This window comes from Hemicordylus capensis, chromosome 4 (genome assembly GCF_027244095.1).
Source record: "Hemicordylus capensis ecotype Gifberg chromosome 4, rHemCap1.1.pri, whole genome shotgun sequence".
NCBI lineage: Eukaryota > Metazoa > Chordata > Lepidosauria > Squamata > Cordylidae > Hemicordylus > Hemicordylus capensis.
In genome coordinates this window covers 308498587-308513945 of record NC_069660.1, presented here as the reverse complement: position 1 = coordinate 308513945, position 15359 = coordinate 308498587, and the positions used below count along the sequence as shown (strand labels likewise).

Sequence of the window (15359 nt, the reverse complement as noted above, 5' to 3'; positions counted from 1 at the left end):
ATTGGAGACAATTCAAATTAGTTCCTCAAAGGATTTGGCTCTGAGTTTTTCAGATGTTACCAAGCTTCTAATTAAGCCATATGTCTTTACTTCTCAAGCACTCAGCAAAATTTCAGGCTTCTTGCAATCATCATCAATATCACAAGCAATGAAGGGCTGAGAGAACCTCTCTCTGTACTGCACCCAATCCTCCTGATCAGTATCAAATGCTTTCATATTTCTATAGGTATCTATTTTCTGTCCAAGAAACTGATGCACTCTTCCACATAGCATGTGAAGAATCAGGTGAGATTGCTGCTCTCGATTTATCCAGATTTCCAGTACGACACATGGCAGCTACCTCAGCAATGCCAAGTGTTAACGGGTTTCTACTGTGTTTATTTATTTATTTGTTCACTGGGATCTCCGCCTGGAAAACAACAAGCCCCCGCCCCACATTATGCAGTGCTAAAGGCTCTACTGTGTTTGTTTATGCTGTGTTCATTTAAACTGCAATAGCCTTTCCTTCATTGATTGGAGAGCCAGGAAGGTGTTTGTTCTTTTGATCAATGACAATACATTAGAAAAATAGACATGGTCTGATGATGCGCTATTGCACTTCAAAACACATCGGCAGTGTATGAAATGGCAGGCTGGGCACTATTTTTCTTTGCATGCCAATATACCTGTATGCAAAAAGACTAGTAGAATATAGAGTTGGAAGGGGTCTTGGAGGTCTTCTTGTTTGACCCTCTGCTTGGTGCAAGAATCTTCTACAGCATCCCAGACAGGTGGCCATCCAGCCTCTGTCTGAAACACTCTAATGAAGGAGAGCTCAGCTAACTGAGCAAAGAGGCATCTTTCAAAGTGATGATTCTCTTATGGTGGCTGACCTATTTATTTATTTACTCACTCATTTATGTATGTATGTATGTATGTATGTACGTATGTATGTATGTATGTATTTATATACTGCCTAGTATAGAAATCTCAAGGCGGTGTACAGAATTGATCCTTGTGTCTTGTGTTTCTTTTTCTTTTTAGATTGTGAGCCCTTTGGGGACCGGGAGCCATATCTCTATTTATTTATTTATTTCTCCTGGGTGTGCCTTGGAATGTGCATCCTGGCGCCCAGCTGATTGACTGGGTGGCGGAGGCGCCTGATTGGCTGAGGCGCACCCAGGAGGCCAGAGGTGGTGGTGGGCCTGGCCGTGAAGGCAAGCAGTGGTGGTGGCAGCAGACCCAGCCACGCAAGCAGCTGGAGACTGGGGCAGAAGGGAGGGAGAGGTAACTGCCGGCCCCAAAGAGCACACATATGCTCTCTGCAGAGTCAGCTAGTATATATATATATTTCTCTAAGGTATACCAGTCACTAATCTCATGTGTGGCAGCTCTTGCAAGATTTCGTGAGAGAGGGGAGGGAGAGAGGAAGGCAAGCAGCTACTGAGAGAAAGCGGTGGCCGGGTGGCAAGAGGAAGCAGTGGCCAGGCCAACTGGCTGCTGGGCAGGGAGAACAAACTGAGGTTGAAGGGGAGGGGGTGAACGGAAGGGAGCCGGGGAGAACAACTGAAGTGATGGCAGGGAGACAGGGAGAACTAGGGGCACAGATGCTCTGTGCCAGGTCAGCTAGTTCTATTGGTTGGTTGGTTGGTTGATTGATTTCTATGTAGGCTGCTTTGGAAACATTTGTTGAAAAGCAGTAAATAAGTATGAGTAGTAGTAGCAGTAGCTCATCACTATATGAAGCAGACCATTCCACTATCAAAAAGTTTTTAGAGCTAGCAAATTCCTCCTCATGTCTAGTCTAGATGTGCTTCCTTGTAATTTCATCCCATTGGTTCTAGCCTTACCCTCAGGTGCAACAGAGAGCAAGTCCACTCCGCTTTCTGTGTGACAGCCCTTCAAATAGTTGCAGACAGCTCTCCCAGCTCCCTTTAGTCTTCTATCCTCCAGACCAAACTTACCCAGCTCCTTCAACTGTTCCTCATTGGTTTCCAGACCCATCACCATTTTGGCTGCTCTCCTCTGAACCCATTCCAGTGTATCAATGTCCTTCTTAAACTGTGGTAGCCAGAAGTGCACACAGTGGTGGAGAAGGTACATATGCGCTTCCGCAGATATTTACTTTTGAGAAACCCTAGGGCAGGTGCTGAATCCTGAAGAATGACAACTGTAGCAACTCATACTGTCTGCCAAAATGGTAAACATGGGGACAAAATAGGGACAATGATTTACCAACAACAGGTAACAGAAAATAAGTTCTGCCTCCAGTAGGGCCCGTTAAAGCATATGTACTGAGTGTCTTTGAAACAAGTTATTGAAACAAGATGTAAGGCTCCAAGGGGGAGGAGGTGTGTTCCTAGCCTTTCTTGAACCCAGAATTACAGGCTGGGGAGGAGATTACTTCATCGCCTCAGTCCTCTTCCTGGCTTGCTACATCCAGCCAGTTCTCTCCAGGGAAACTTCCAACTCCCAGGCTCAAGAGCAACCCCCTTCATTGGCTGCCTTGGCGTTAAACGCCCTAGAGCTGACAGGGCTTAAAGCCTACTCCAAGCCCCACGCCCTCCCTGGTCTCGCTTCCTGTTTCCTGCCACGCCCAACATGGCTGCCCCACTGGAGCTGCTCCCTTCAGCTCTCCCTGCCTCACCTGCTCAACTCCACCGGGACCCAACCAGCCTGGAATCATTTCACTCCTGCTTCCTTCAGGGAAGACAGAAGTTCCAAAGGAGGGATGCCATTCTCCCTGCTGGACTCCATAGGACCATGCAGGTAAGCAGGTAAGGTGGCATCCTGACACAATGTAGCTGATTTCCAGCTATCCAGAAACAAGGTATCTGATTTCCCCCATCTTGTCTCTATATGGAGAAGGATCCCAACTAGGTCATTTCTTCCCAGACCTCAGACAGGGAGAGAAGGAAACATAATGCAATGTAAAAGGTTTGAGAAAATAAACTTTTCATCTTCAGGGGGGAAATGGTCTAGGGGACCTCTCAAAGGAATGCAAATATCCCAGAGAAATGAAGAGAAAGATGACCTACATGACTGTTTGATCCCAGGGTCATCAAAATGAAAAGAAGAGCATGAACAAAAGATAATATCCTTCCTAAAGAAGAACTCTAAAATATGAATTGGGACAGCCCCAAGGGCAGCACCAGAAGCATTTCAAAAGTGTGAGTGAATATGCATGTTTGAAAGGAAGGATTGAGGGCAGATTCCACAGAAGGCTGGAAGAAAAATGTAATTTGAACTTTGACTTTGCTCATTCCATGGGGCGGGCGGGAGAAAGAAAACTGGAGTGTAGTGGCATAAGATAAAGTGTTTCCCTAAATTACTTTAGCAATGGCTGAGGAACATTGATGGGGTGACAGGAGCTGCCAGTCACATGATCAGGGCCCACTGGTGCTGTAGATGGATGGTTCTCTGTCATTCCCTGGAGACTGAAGTGAGTTGCCACATACAGCTCTGTTGGTGCAGCATCTGTCTACCTGGTCAAGATGGAAAGGAAGGGGATATTAGCTCTGTTCGATTGTTAGGTTCAACACACACACCTAGACATTCACACAACCAAGAATTGGAGGATAGGAGGCAGCAAACCCAGCTAGTACTGCCTGTGAGAACCCATTGGAGGCCCTCCAAATCAGCCCAATCAAATGTGTGTAGGCCAGATCCTGTACCTGAGTTTTTTTACCAGGGTAAGATGAAAAGAGGAGCCATCATACCTTGGTATTTGCTTATGTTTCAGCACTTCCCTTTCTCTGCAGCTCCCAGCAGCCGGCTGCCATGTTTGTCATAGAGTGCTGCGGCTAGATGGACCAAGAAGATGAGAGCTGCTGGTTCACTGGAGGCTGCTTGTCTACTGGGACACCTCCTTCAAGCCTTGGAGGCACCCAAGCCTTCTGATCACATAAGTGCTACCATCTCAGAAGCGACATTTGCCTCTTCAGATGAATGCCATCATAATAGTGAGTGGCTGAGGGGGTAAGTGGCTGGCCTAGGGTGAGATTTCCAGCCCCATTTGAGATGCTGTACCCTGTCCCGTGGACCATCAGCATGCATATGGCATCCACGCATGCATGGGTACCATTTGACCGGTCAGCAACACCATGCTGACCAGGCAAATGGTGCCCACACATAGACTTAGGAACATAGGAAGCTGCCATATACTGAGTCAGACCATTGGTCCATCTAGCTCAGTATTGTCTACACAGACTGGCAGTGGCTTCTCCAAGGTTGCAGGCAGGAATCTCTCTCAGCCCTATCTTGGAGAAGCCAGAGAGGGAACTTGAAACCTGCTCTTCCCAGAGTGGCTTCATTCCCTGAGGGGAATATCTTGCAGTGCTCACACATCAAGTCTCCCATCCATATGCAACCAGGGTGGACCATGTTTAGCTAAGGGGACAAGACCAGCTCTCATCCTAAATCCTACACAGATGCCATGTGCATGCTGATGGTCCATGGGACGTTTTGGGGCCAGTTCTACCCCCACAGGAAGCTGGAAGAGGCAGTGGAGAGGCTCTCCTTTTTCTGAAAGTCTCCTTTTTAATTTCCGGAAAAGTGCTAGAACTGTGCTTCAAACTGCAGTTCGGGCACATCCCTATTATTGGGATTGTCAGTTTTCTGTCAAATATCCCATTTCTAAAAAATGGATTCTTTCATAAAATCCATTAGTAACATAATAACATGATCCAATATCAGTCAAACTGGACAGTTTACAATTAACAATTTCTGGCTGAGTTTCTCTAGAAAGCATGTATGGCTAGATAATAAACAGAAGTGCAGAGCTCTTTGGGCATGCTAGTTAACATGTGAACAATTTTCAGTCTCTTCATTTCCCCGTCTTAAAATTTAAATGATGAAAGGAAGTTTATGCTACTGAATTGTCATGTCTTAAAATATTTACAAGGATTCCTAAAAAAGTAATATTCAAGGAATGCCTTGAATTTATTTGAATGTAATATTCAAGCCACATTCAGTGTGCTTCATCCACCACCCCGCGCACATCACATATTTCAGTTCAAATACTTTGGGCTATTGGAAAGGGGGGAAAAAAGAACTTTTCAAATATTTATGCGGCATGTAAAATTAACATCGTATCCCATTTTGAGTTGTGTTTAGTAAATAAAAGTCAAACATGCTGAAGTAGTTCTCAGTCATGGCGTCAGATAATTTCCCAGAATATTCCCCAGTTCAGAAGTTTCTGGAAAGCCAACATGGCTGGCTTGAATGAATGAATGAATGGATCAGTAATTGGACCTAGGCTGCTGGCCAGATGTGGGGCAGTGCTCTGAAATGGCTAGTAATGTTTCATGCACACAGGTTGCACAACTGCACAAATTGCACAAACACCAACATTGCTTTGCCAGTATTACATAAGAGTAAGCTCATTATTTCCAATGGGCTTACTTGTGTCAGAAGCAAATTACATAATAGTAAGCTCATTATTTCCAATGGGCTTACTCATGTCAGAAACAAATTGTGCTGTTTGGGCACTTGTGAAACTTGCACAGTTGCGCAACTTGTGTGCACACAACCTTATTATGCTGATGTACCATCGAGCAGTATGTGAGACTATCCACAGAGCTGACGGAAGAGGACAGAGGACTCCAGCAAACTCTGTTTAGTTTGGGCGTGTTTGTTTCCTGTCATATGGCATTGCTGGTACCATCTGGTCCCGTTGTGTTGGATTCTTTTCAGTTGGTGCAGCTTAAGGATGTGGACAAGATCCTGGGCAGTGTGCGGGCGACTTCGTGTGCTCTTGACCCTTGCCCTTCATGGCTAATAAAAGCTGCCAGGGAGGGGACAGGTAGATGGTTGGAGGTGATCATTAATGCTTCATTAAGGGAGGGCAGGATGCCATCGTGCCTCAAGGAGGCGGTGGTAAGACTACTATTTAAAAAGCCCTCCCTTGATCCCTCCAACCTGGATAACTATAGACCTGTGTCTAACCTTCCCTTTTTGGGCAAGGTGATGGAGTGTGTGGTGACGTCCCAGCTGCAGAGGGTCTTGGATGATATGGATTATCTGGACCCTTTTCAATCTGGCTTCTGACCCGGGTATGGGACTGAGACTGCCTTGGTTGCACTAGTGGTAAACCTACGCTGGGAACAAGACAGGGGAAGTGCGTCCCTGTTGGTTCTGCTGGACCTCTCAGCGGCGTTCAATACCATCGACAATGGTATCCTTCTGGGCCGCCTCTCGAGTATGGGAATCGGAGGCACTGCGTTGCAGTGGTTCTGGTCCTTTCTTGGGGGGAGGGTCCAGAAGGTGGTGCTGGAGGACTACTGCTCGGCCACGTGGCCATTGGCCTGTGGGGTCCCGTAGGGTTCGGTCTTGTCCCCCATGCTGTTTAACATCTACATGAAGCTGCTGGGAGAGGTCATCCAGGGATTTGGACTGAGTTGTCAGCAATATGCGGATGACACTCAGCTCTATCTCTCCTTGTTATCTGATCCTAGGGAGGCGGTGGATGTCCTGAATCAGGGGCTGGAGGTCGTGATGGGTTGGATGTGGGCTAATAAACTGAAATTGAATCTGGATAAGACAGAGGTACTGTTGGTCAGTAGGAGAGCCAATTGGGATGAGGAGATTTTACCGGTTCTGGATGGGGTTGCACTCCCCTTGAAGGAGCAAGTACGGAGCTTGGGGGTACTACTGGACCCGGCTCTGCTTTTGGAGGCTCAGGTGGAGGCGGTGGCCAGGGGTGCCTTTGCACAGCTTCGGCTAGTGCACCAGCTGCGTCCCTTTCTCGAGAAGGCAGATCTGGCCACGGTTACTCATGCCTTAGTCACGTCACAGCTGGATTACTGTAACACGCTCTACGTGGAGCTGCCCTTGAAGAATATCCAGAAACTGCAGCTAGTGCAAAACGCGGCAGCTAGGGTTTTATCCAGAGCTGCCCGTTGGGAGCACATCACGCCCATTCTGAAAGAGTTGTACTGGCTGCCGGTTCGTTTCTGGGTCCAATTCAAGGTGCTGGTTTTGACCTTTAAAGCCCTTAACGGTTTGGGCCCGGGCTATTTGAGCGACCTTCTCCCAAAGGTTGCTGCCCACTTGACGAGGACATCTGAGGGGGCCCTGCTCCAGGTGCCGACAATGAGAGAGGCCCGGCTGTCGTGCACTCGGGACAGGGCCTTCTCTGTTGCTGCCCCCAGACTTTGGAATGCTCTCCCAGTGGCCATTCACTCCTCGGACTCCATCACGGCTTTTAGAAATCTTGTTAAAACTTGGCTTTTTATCCAGGCCTTTACATAATCGTTTTTACTGCTGCTTCTGTGTGTTTTTACCTGTTGTATTGTTTTATGCTAGTGTTTTATAGATTTTAAATTTGGTCTGTATATATATATATATATATATATATATAATCTTAATATTTTTATTGTCTTTTATTGTATGTTTTAACTTTTGTAAACCGCCTTGGGGTTGTCTTTTAACGAAAGGCGGTATATAAATGCAACAATAAATAAATAAATATAAATAAATAAATAATATTGTCTCTCTGGTTTACCCCAGAGACCAATCCCGCAGCCACATTTTGAACTAACTGAAGTTTTGGAATCATGTACAAAGGCAGCCCCACATAGAACACATTGCAACAGTCAAGCCTGGTGGTTACCAGCTGATGCACCACTGTTTTGAGACCGTTCTCTTCAAGGAATGGAAACAGCTGTCCAATCAGCTGAAGCTGATGGAAAGCACTCCTGGCCATAGCCTCCACCTGAGATCCCAAGGTGAGGCCTGGATCCAAGGCCTCACCTTGGGATCACCTTGTACCTGTTCCTTCTGGGGGAGTGTAACCCCGTCCAGCACAGGAAGATCTAACTCATCCCTCAGATTCCTATCCCCCACAATGAGCACCTCCATCTTGTTTAGATTCAGCTTCAATTTGTTATCCCTCATCCAGCCCATTACTGCCCATAGGTAGGCAATTAGGGAGTGAATGTCATTTCCTTATGATGATGATGATAAGGAGAAATAGATTTGGGAGTCATCAACATACTGATAACACCCTGCACCAAATCTGATGACCTCACCCAGCGGTTTTATGTAGATATTAAAAAGCATTGCTGACAGAATGAAGCCCTCCATAATATCTTCATTTCAGATCCCTATACAGAGATGAAGTTCACTGCATGGCCTTGAATAAGTCACTGGACAGGATCCAGAGTAAGTGAGTTAAGACTAATCACCATTGAAATAACAGACTCAAGTTTGTCATGACTAAGCTAAGTAGATGGTACAAACAGGGGCAACACTTACAAATGGGTATAAATACAATAAATGCTATGTCAAACGGAACACTTGGGCATCTTTTAAATGCACAAAATAAGCTAGGAACATACAAAGATAACCATAAGCACATGAACTGTGCCAGATAAAATCCAAGTGAAGATGAAAAAGAAAAAATTGACACATGTAACGCTAATTCACTGTATAGAAAACCTTCATCGGTCAATACAAAAAGCATCCAAGATAATGTTTTACGTTGGACACCACCAAAACATTTTTTCACGATGGATGCAAAACTCCTTTTAAAGTACAACAACAATATAACAGTAAACAATAGGAGAATAAGAAGGGGAGACATTGAGAAATGTATCATAAGAACATAAGAACAGCCCTGCTGGATCAGGCAAAATCATCCATACCAGCAGGGATTCAAACCGCCAACCTCTGGCTTGCTAGTCAAGTCATTTTCCCACTACACCATTAGGTAATTTATTGCTATTGTCTCTCTAACCTAAGCCCCAAAGTCCCATTGAAACAAATGGGACTTAAGTTAGTCATGATAACCTTGCCTCATTTTATTTCAACAATGCTTAGTCATGACCAATTCAGTCTGGATCCTACCCACTACTTACTCAAGGTCTTACTCACGGTCTTACTTACTACTTACTCAAGGCAATGAACTTTATCTCCATATGGAGATTTGAACCAAGTATGTCTGAGTCCAAACTCAGCAATCTGGTCCCAGAGTCACTCTTGCTTCCACTGCAAACTGTTTCACTGAGTTGTTCAGAAGATATAAAAATACAGATTCTCCAGCTACAACCAAAATCTGGTATTCCTCTGGTGCTTCACCGGAATTCTGTCCGTGCAGCAAGAGCAATGAAGAATCCCTCTGGTTAGCCCAAATACTTTTGTTCTCTTTAATAGCTGGATCAAAGCTCAGAGATGCTGTGATGGCGAATTGAAAGCAGCTGTTTGCTTGCAGCTGTTAGCGTGCTGCAGTGTAAGGCGCCGGCTAAGATTTTATAGCCTGCTTCTGAATAAAACTCTTTTATTTCCTTGTGGTCATGTCTAGGGCAGTGTGCCTAAAAGGGTTTCTGTCCTCCATGTTCAATAGAACCGGACACTCCCCTCTGGAACAGCAGAGATTTCAAGGCTTCCAGCTATATTGGTTAATCTGTCACTTGTGTGGTTTGATGGTGTATGTTTTCCCCCAAAGAAAAATATTTACATGGAGCTGCCATGTGCAAGACTCCAGATAAGAGATGAAACAGCCAGCATTGGGATGTTTGACTGCCCCTGCATGAGATCTTCCTGGTTTTGTCCACCAGCCGAAAGCTTCAGTAGCTAGGAATGAGCAGGTTTCCTCCTTCTGTTATTGTTCTGTGGATTTGCTCAATTTCAGAGTCTATTCTCCTTTCCTTCCAGTTGAACATGGTAGAATGTTGTCCCAAACCTATTTTCCAGCAGTTAATACATGTGTGAGCATTGTAAGCTGTTCCCCTTAGGGAATGAGGCCACGCTGGGAAGAGCACCTGCATACCTGCATGCAGAATGTTCCAAGTTCTCTGCCTGGAAGAGATGTGCAAATCGATTTGAGTTCTAATTGATTCAAGCTTGGATCAGGCTGTTTTGAGTGATTCAAACTTGAAATGAAATGCCCTTAAAACAAAGGGCATGATTCGAGCTCAAATCAAGCTCAGATCTATTTGAGTGAGCTGAGCGCCATTTTGAGTCCTATTTTCCACCCATGCTGATTGGTTTTCTGGCACTGGCTTCCAATTGGCTTGAGAGCTCCTTGCTTCTTGGCTGACTTGTTATCATAAATATCAAGTATTGCCATGGGCAACTGTGACCCCATTGGCTAGGGGAAAGAGGAAAGAGGGGGAGCAAAAAAAGAGAGGGAATTTCAACTAGGGGTGTGCACAGAACCAACTGGCCCAGTTTGCTTCAAGTGAGAACTGCACTCGAACCTGACCAGAACAAGTTTGTTCTGGCCCCTCTTTGAACCTTCCCAGTTCAGTTTGGTCGGGGGGCAGGGTTTGCAATTTTTTTTTAAAAAAATAAAAATAAATAAATAATGTTTCTTATCTCTAGCCCCTTCAAGGGGCTTCCTAAAGGCAGTGGCAGGGTGGGGAGCCCATGAAGGCTCCCCCTCCCCCCACCAGCCTTGGTAATCACTGCCGCTCCCCAGTTTACCACTTTTTTCGGCCTGTTCGGGCCTGAGTATTTCAGCACAGTGACCATTTTGCCTGCCACTGCGCATATGCAAATGGCCTCTGTGAGGCCTGGCATGGCCCAGGGCCTCGCAGAGGCCATTTGCACATGCACAGCAGCAGGCAAAATGGCCATCGTGCCAAAATACTCAGGCCCGAACAGGCCGAAAAAAGTGGTAAAATGGGTAGCGGCAGTGATTACCGAGGCTGGTGGGGGGAGGGGGAACCTTTGCAGATCCCCCCCACATCCTTTAGGAAGCCCCCCAAAGGGGCTAGAGGTAAAGATTTTTAAAAATATATTTTTTAATAACATTTGCGAACTGGCGGGGGGGGTGCATTGGTCCCGGTCTGGACGGAACTGGGGGAGGGTTCAGTTCGACCCTGAACCATCGAATTCCCAAACCGAACCCCCAAACCCCTTAACCCCCAAACTGGTTTGCTCATCTCTAATTTCAACATGTTTTCAAAGGGCCTGGGGAGGGGAGGCAGAGAGAGCTCTTAGTGTGGCCTTGAAGAAGAAGAGAGGAAGAAGGAAGGCATCAATGAAAATTTGTGTTTGTGGTTTTCTTTTCTCCTTACTGAGTATAATACGCTGTGCTATTGCTATCTGGTTTTGCTGGATCTCAGATTGACAAAGGCAGAACTTGGATGCCTGTGTGCCTTGAGTTGTGGTTTGGTCTGTTTGTGAGATTTTGCTGTGGTGAGAAATGGACAGTGGCAGCTCAGCTCTCTCTTTCTCGCTGTGTGCGTGTATGTATGTGTGATATTTCTTGGTGGTTGCTGTGATGAGCTCCATGTCTGGCCTTGAGACTAACTTGTGCTTCACTCACTGCTCTGCAATCTGTATTCTGCATTGCAAGGTGTTCTCATTCAAAATGTGGCTGAAGTCATTGTTCTAGTTGAATTTATGGCTATGCTTGCTGCTAAGGGTGCTGCTTTCATGGCAGCTGTTGCAGTGCTAAAGAAAGGAGTCATAATTGTGTGCAGAGATCCACCTAGGTAATTTTTGACCTAAAGACCTTTGGAGGCCTCCCCAATGCAAAGTTAAGCATCATTTTTTAACACGTAGGTTCTTGAGGGCACAAACCACACCACCCAGGACATGATTGGGGGGGGCAGTGGGTGTGGAGGCCCTGGACTTTGGCTCCAGAGTCCAGGGGTAAGAGCACCTCTGATTGTGTGTGAGAGAACAACTTGTGCCAATGACGTTACTGCATTGCAGGCACTGTGACTGGCAGTGCATTTTGGGTCAGTGATCCTTTTTTTTCCTTTTCCCTTTTTGGACTGTATTTGAAAAAATGTGTGCTGTTGTGTGTTGGGAGGGACAGATTCCTTTAACTGTATGCTTCTAGTCTGCAGTGCTTTGCAAGGCAGGGACGCAAAATGTATTGCAAATTGCAATGCGAAACTTGTCATGCACTCTGTGAGTGCAATTTGTTTCCGCCATGGGGAACAATAGGGAACTCAAAACACCCAATTGTTCTCCATGGGTAGGTCCTAGGGACACCAAAGTGGGTTGGGTGATAGGTAGCACCCATCACACCTTACAAACCAACCCACTTTGATGTACCTAAGACAGGCGCGTAACAATGATAGGGCAAGGGGAGACAGTTGTCTGGGGGCCCCACTGCCTGGAGGGGCACCCCAGAGGCACCTCATGTGACTCCCCATTGCCCCCTGCCCAGCCCCAAGGCCCCTCAGCCACTTGCCCTCTTCGCCGTCTCTCTTGCTTGTTCTCCTGGCCGGCAATGGAAGCAGCAGACAAGCTGCCAAGAGCTCCTTTTCTCCCGCCTCTCAGCTGATCGGCGGGTGGGCGGGGCTTCCACGGAGGCCTCCGTGTAGGCCGCAGTGAAGCCTGAACTCGAGTAGGGCCCAAGCCAGCCAGGAAGGAGGAGGCAGCCAGAGTGTCCTCTGCAGCAGAAGATCCCAGACCAGCATCTGCTTAACCCAGACCAGCATTTGCCAGGTAGAGTGTGAACTCCTTTTTGTGGTTACCTTTCCCGCCCCCACATATAGGGATCTGCTTGCCATAGGGCTTGGATATTGGGGGGGGGGGGGAGAGACCCAGAAGTCTCTGAATATTTATTTTGAAACAGCTTGGAACATTTGCTGACTTAAAAAAACTATCTAAAAAGTCCTATAAGTGGCTTGTTTCATGGCAGAAAATTGCAGAAACTTCTGGAACAGTATTTTATTAATTTTATTTATTCATTCATTCATTTATAAATGCACTTATGTTCAAGTTGTTTTGCAACCCAGAAGGTCTGAGTGAGAACTGTGAAGCATGTCTTGTGCTTTTATTTTATTTTATTTTTATTGTGTGTGAACTGCTCCCCAATAACTTGCAGGGACTTCAGGATAAATCTGGCCAACATGTGAATGCAGCACCTCTATTCCAGAGGAGATGTGTCTTAAAGGGCTTTAAAAGCCTCCTGTGAAAAACCTCCTGCAATCAAACTTGACTGAATTTGTTCAGAATTCTGAGAAAACAAACATAGACTCACCCTGCATGGTTGAAAGTCTCCTTTGCTAATCTGCAGCGAGGGGCCCATTTTAATCATTCATCTTTCTAGTGTGTTCTAGGCATTAAAAGTAAAACAAATGTATAGTACTCGATGTATATCACTATATATTGTGACGTGTGTGTGTGTATTCAGTGAAATGTATTTGCAGGCAGCATACTTATTTTGGAATATCAGACTTAAATCCTTGGGGGCCTGGGGTGTGCGGAGGCCCTGGACTTTGGGGGGGGGGGCCCATTTTAAAATCTTGTCTCTGGGCCCACTCCAACCTTGCTACGCCCCTGACCTAAGACCAACCCATGGAGAACAATCGGGTGTTTGTTCTATCACAATTCCTGTTCTGCTATCCTATCACAATTCCTCTCTCTCTCTCTATTTTTAAACCTTTTCTTATATAAATTGTATAACAAAAATAGCAACATCTAGCCTTTTTGGAGCATAGGTATGATTCAAAAAAATAACAAAGAGGTGCCATTTTTAGACTTCTTTAAAAGCCCCATTTGCCCATTCCTCTCATAACTGTGTCTGTGAATCCATCCAGACAAGCAATTTCTATGGCCTTTTGCAACCCTTTTTTTAACAGTAGGGGGAGAAGCAGCTATCCAGTGATGAACATAGACTATTTTTGTTTTGTAACCAAGTGGTTTATAATCAAGATCCAAATTCTGTTTTCAGCATTAACAAAAAGTGTAGTTAAACATCCAGACAATCTCTCACTTGCAGTCTGACATATGATTTGGTTTATATATTATTATTACATGTCTATATACTTAATTCACTTAGGCGATGTGTGGGGATGTGTGCTGGCCAGCGTTCCAGCCAACAAGAGGGAAAGAAGACATGCGTGAGGCAGAGAGGGAGGCAGCAGACAGGGAGAGTGGTTTGGGTGTTTTGATTGTGCCGGAGACAGCGGAGAAAGGAGAAAGGGAAGAGGAAATAAGGGGAAATGGATGGGGACAGGTGACGGGCAAAGCCCTGCCACCCCGAGAAGGAGGAAGGGCAAAGCCGGTGGGGAGAGAGAAGACTGGGGATGGCGGGTTGGGGGGGGGGGAGAACCAAGGCCCGGCCACAGTGGGGAGGTGGTGGCAACGGGTGAGGAGGTGGCTGGCCTGCCAGGAAAAGGAGGCGGTGACAGGAGGGGAAGGTGGGGGGAAGGGCAGGGGAGACTGGGGCAGCGGTGGGGTGAGGAGGCGGCTGGGCCACCAGGAAAAGGGGGGTGGCGGCAGGAGGGGATGATGCAGTGCTTAAAAACCAGGCCTGAAGCCGGCTTGGAGAGGCTTTCTGTCCAAACTGCTTCCCGACCTGGTTTTTAATTACTGCACTTCCAGAATTGGCGAAGTGGTGATGGTCAGGGTTTGGGGAAAACAGTAATCCCTCAAGGAGGACCCACTGGGCCAGTTAGTCTTCCTGTGGGGTTACCTTGGCCACCATCCCCATTTTGGGGATGCAGTCCTTTAACTCAAAATCTGGAGCCAGGTTCCAATTAGGATTATTATTGGGTCAGAACATAAGAACAGCCCTGCTGGATCGGGGTCAAGGCCCATCTAGTCCAGCATCCTGTTTCACACAGTGGTCCAAGAGATGCCACTGGAAGCCTACAGGCAGGAGTTGAGGGCATGCCCTCTCTCCTGCTGTTGCTCCCCTGCAACTGGTACTCAGCTACTGATACTGATAACGATAGTGTTGAGGAGGCTGTATCGGCTTCCCCAATAATTTTTTTCTATATCGTTATCTGATCAGCATTGATCTGGCATTTCTTCCAGTGTACAGGCCTAGTGTTTATTGGCATACAGAATACCGTTTGGATGTGTTCTGTCCAGGACTGAAGAAGTGTAATAAAATGTGGAATCTATAGCGCTACATGGTTTCGATTTTAGCATTTGTATATTGTTCCTGTACTTATTGTGGTACATTTAATGCATTGATAATTAGTGTTACCTTTGCATGTTCATATTACCTTTTACATTTTGTATTAAGCATTCCCTAAACATTTTGTGGACTTATTGTGTTTGGGTGTCATACTGTTGCTTACGAGCTATGTAAGCTTACTGTTGTGTCATACTGTTGCTGCTTATCCTGTTTGTTTGCTCTTATATCAAATCAGTACGAATTAGGTCCATCTAAATCTGTATTTTGGAACCTACGCTTTCAATGTTTAAAAATATTATTTAATTGCAAATGGGCCATATAGCACCTATACAGAAGTTTGTACTGAGCTTATTCAGGATGAGCATAGGATGAGCATAGTTTAAAAAATGTCAACTTTCCAACCATCTTCAACTCTCTGAACTATCATCTGTCTCCAGCCATGAGAAAACTGCAATAGCAAGTTCCTCAAGTTTAAACTGTTGTGCCCTGCCTCTTTATCAGTCAAGCCCAGAAAGACCCAGGATGAGCAAATAAACCTGTGAGAACG

The 15359-nt window shown here is 46.0% G+C and overlaps 2 long non-coding RNA genes across 3 annotated transcripts in view; one reads left to right on the top strand and one right to left on the bottom strand.

The window, feature by feature from the left end:
• Positions 1 to 3198: 3198 nt before the first annotated feature.
• On the bottom strand, positions 3199 to 9138 carry LOC128322249 (uncharacterized). The gene is made up of 2 exons (XR_008305625.1): positions 8873 to 9138; positions 3199 to 3464 (listed from the first exon to the last, which is right to left on the bottom strand). It is a non-coding gene; the product is annotated as an uncharacterized LOC128322249 (long non-coding RNA).
• Positions 9139 to 12281: 3143 nt separating this feature from the next.
• Positions 12282 to 15359, top strand: part of LOC128325371 (uncharacterized) — a 43325-nt gene continuing 40247 nt past the window's right edge. For both annotated transcript variants that reach the window (XR_008307405.1, XR_008307406.1), the window contains exon 1: positions 12282 to 12387. This is a non-coding gene — a long non-coding RNA (uncharacterized LOC128325371). The remainder of the gene's footprint in view (positions 12388 to 15359) is intronic.